This window comes from Columba livia, chromosome 22 (assembly GCF_036013475.1).
Source record: "Columba livia isolate bColLiv1 breed racing homer chromosome 22, bColLiv1.pat.W.v2, whole genome shotgun sequence".
NCBI classification, from domain to species: Eukaryota; Metazoa; Chordata; class Aves; order Columbiformes; family Columbidae; genus Columba; species Columba livia.
Window position 1 is genome coordinate 350,135 of NC_088623.1, and position 3,727 is coordinate 353,861.

Sequence of the window (3,727 nt, forward strand, 5' to 3'; positions counted from 1 at the left end):
GCAGGGGGGTTCCACAGGTGTTGGCCATGATGCTGCCTAAGTCCAGGGCTGCTCCGAGCTGGGAGCCGGCCCCAGCACAGCCTCTGCGTGCAGAGGGGACCCAGCTCCTGCTCCAGGGCACGGGCAGCGAGAGGCAGCTGGGCGGGCAGGAGGCAACCGTGCTGTGGGACGGGGACCTTTCCTGCCCGTCTGAAGCGAGTTCCTCACCCGCTGCACCCAGCTTTCCCCGTCCTGCCTGGCTCCAGCATCGCAGCCCGTCTGCCGGGCACCCTCCAGCCCTGACACGCACGGGGAGACTGTGCCGGGGGTTGATCCAAGTCAAGACTCCAGAAGGAAAGGAAGGTTGCTCAGGGCACAAAAGTCAGAGTGCGGATTTGTTGCACTTTTGGCAAAGTGAGCAGGGGAACACGCTATTTTCCAAATCTGCTCCTTGACCAGGAACTTTCAAGAGCAGTGTTAGGCTTCCCCCAGTTTTTCTGTGTGGGAGGATAGAGCTTGTTTTCCTGGGTGCTCCTGTACAGATACAGAACTCAACTTTTAAATCTGCTTTTGTGCGAGAACATGGACTCATCTCTCTTCCAATGTGGTTTCTTGGCAGTCGTTGCTGAGGGAATGGCTCCGCCACAGAGGATCCTCTTTCCCCCAGAGAAGATTTGCATGACCTGGCAGCACAGCCAGAGAGCTGGAGCGGGACTGCACAACCTGGGCAACACGTGCTTCCTCAACTCCGTCCTGCAGTGCCTGACCTACACCCCGCCTCTGGCCAACCACCTGCTCTCTGGGGAGCACAGCCGGGCCTGTGAGTACTTTTGGGAACATTCCTTGTCCATCTGTTGAGCAGGGCCCAAGGGCTCCCAGAATCTGGAAGCTGATCTAGGAGAAAAGTGGCCCTTCTTTGTCAGCTCCCTGAGTTGGTGTTCTCTGAACACTCAAGCCTAGAAGCAGCTTATTGTATCTGGATGTGTTCATCTTCAGAAAGGCACCTCTTTCTATCCCAGGCTCTTGGTCCCTGTTCCTGAAAGTTAAATTCCTTTGCTGATTGCACAGAAAGCTTCCGTCAGTTCAGCATCCCTCTGAAGAAAGTTTTCTGTGCGTTAAAATGTCCCGGGCTTGTTGGGACTTGGGCAACTTGGGAGGAATGGAGAATTCTTAAACTGCAAGACCTCCATTAGGTTTCCCATCGCTGTGGATATTTTGCAAACCTGAGGAGCTTCCCTCTCCCATTCCTCCCTCCCTCTCCAGGTGGCCAGAAAGGCTTCTGCGTCATGTGCAGGATGGAAGTGCACGTTCAACAGGTCCTGCATTCCTCAGCCAGTGCCATCGAGCCTTGGGCTGTCGTCGATTTTCTCACAGGTGAGTCAGTGCAGGTGCTGTGACATGATTGATGCCGTTCTTGTAGGAGAGAACTAGTAACTTCTTCTTTCTTAGAAATAGGAGAAAATTTCCAGCATGGCAGGCAGGAGGACGCCCACGAGTTCTTACGATGCACCATGGATGCCATGCAGAGAGCTTGTCTGAGAGGAAACAGCGAGTAAGCGCAAGCAAATTGTGTTTCCAGCATTCCCAAGCCCTTTGGAGTCCTTGATGTCCTCCCCTCAAGGAAAACTATGCCCAGGGCTTTCAGACAAAGCCAGGCTCTGGGAGGAGATAACTCTGCCTTCCCATTGGTTTGCAGCTTGGACATGTCCTCTCAAGCAACCACCATCGTCCATCAGATCTTTGGGGGCTTTCTGAGATCCAGAGGTACTTTTCCACTGCTATTGCTCTCCTTGGAATCGTCTGTGCCCTCCTGTCTGCCTGCGACAACAGCCGATGGTGTGATTGGCGCAGTGGGTGTGAGAGGGTAACCCGGCACAGTCTGTCGACTTCCCCTGTCACTGAGCATTTCCATTTGCCTTCCAGTCACATGCTGGAGCTGCCAAGCGGTTTCCGATTCCTACGAGGCCTTCCTGGATGTTCCTCTGGATATCAAAGTAAGAGAGTTTGTAATTGTGCTTCAAGACGTCCCAAGGCCCCTGTAGCTTTCCAGATTCCACACAGTTGGCTTAAAAACGTATCTGACAAGAGAGGTTGGAGGTGGGCAGGAGGTGGAATGGACTGTGTTCTGCAGAGGCCATGGCAGTGGTCTCCCTGTCAGAGCTGGTTTCAGCTGGACAGGCACACGTGCCCCTCTCTGCACCATGGCGTACCCTCCTCCTTCTTCCCTTGCCCTCCCGCAACACCCGTCTGGCTCCCAGGCTCATGGGGGTGTTGTTTCCATCACTGGTGACACCCATACCATCGCAGCTGAACTGTGCAGTGCCACAAAGAGGTGGCTCTGGAGAACCCTGGGAATCCCTGAGAAATGAGGGAGATGTTCAGCATCACACCCTCTTTCTGCCTCCTGGGCACTGCTTGCGGGTTCACAGTGGGTCTCCTCAGCGTCATCGAGCTGTTTTTTTTGCGTAAACTCCTCGTAAGTGTTTGGCTGTGGGAATTTCCCAGAGCTCAGGGCTCTCCCTTCTCACTCCTCCAGGCAGCCGCATCTGTCACCGCAGCTCTGGAAGACTTTGTGAAACCGGAGCACCTGGATGGTGAAAACTGCTTTAAATGTAGCAAGTAAGGCCATTATTGATGATGTATTCATACTGGATCCTGTGCGAAGGTGTCATTGAGCAGAAGTCAGCTTTTCACATTGAATTAAGGCACAGTAATGAGACGCAGGTTTTTTAACATGGCATTATGGTACTGAATAGCCTTAAAAGAGCAGAGGGATGTGTGAGACAGGAAAGTCTGTCTGGCCTTTGGGGGAAAAAACGGTGCGTTTTAGCCCTTGGCTCTGTCCTGGCTTTCAAGGTGTGACAAGGTGACTGCCGCCTCCAAGAGGTTCACGGTCCATCGCGCGCCCAAGGTTCTCACGGTCTGTCTGAAGAGGTTTGAAGCTTTCACCGGAGACAAGATCAGCAAGGTGTGTGCACAACTGGAGTGCAACGTTCTCTTCCTGGAGCGGGTTTCCCAAAGCTGGACGCTCTGTCACAAGCTGCTCATGTTGAGATTTTCACGTTCCCTCCTGGGGACACTTCCTGTGGGAAGACAAGTGTGTCCTCTGCTCCCACAGAGCTGCTTTGGTCCAGATGAGTTTCCTGCCACCCAACTCGGGACATATTGCTGTGTCCTGAAGTGTTCCAGGGTCATTGCTGAGCCCTCCTGGTCTCTCCGTAGGTCGTGGAGTATCCCCAGTACCTGGATCTTCGCCCGTACATGTCTCAGGCAGCCGGAGAACCGCTCCTCTACTCCTTATACGCCGTCCTGGTGCATGGAGGTGGCAGCTGCCGTGCAGGACACTACTTCTGCTACATAAAGGTGAAAAGCTACTTCCTTCTGAACAACGGAAAAACGTATCCTGGGGAAAACTGACTTTCCTGGCAGCCACGGATTTGATGGGAGAAGGTTTCCTCAGGGGCTGGAATGCATATGTTTTGAACACTGCTGGTTCGGCAGTTTTTGGCCTGTGTTTTGTGGAGAAGCCGTGCCATTCATCTCCAGATATCGACGCTTTTCTTTGCAGGCCAGTGATGGACTGTGGTACCGCATGGACGACAAGTCTGTGGATCTTTGCGACAGTGACACAGTCCTCAGGCAGCAAGCCTATTTACTGTTTTACATCAGGTAATCACAAGTTTTAAACTGTGTTCAGAACACATTTCCTTTTCCCGGCTTTGCTATTTTTCTTCTCATCCTGTTGAGT

General features: G+C 53.1%; 1 long non-coding RNA gene across 1 annotated transcript; it reads left to right on the forward strand.

Moving 5' to 3' along the window:
- The first annotated feature begins 354 nt into the window (after nt 1-354).
- LOC135576025 (uncharacterized) lies at nt 355-2,925 on the forward strand. The gene is made up of 3 exons (XR_010467556.1): nt 355-799; nt 1,243-1,973; nt 2,516-2,925. It is a non-coding gene; the product is annotated as an uncharacterized LOC135576025 (long non-coding RNA).
- The last annotated feature ends 802 nt before the right edge of the window (nt 2,926-3,727 follow it).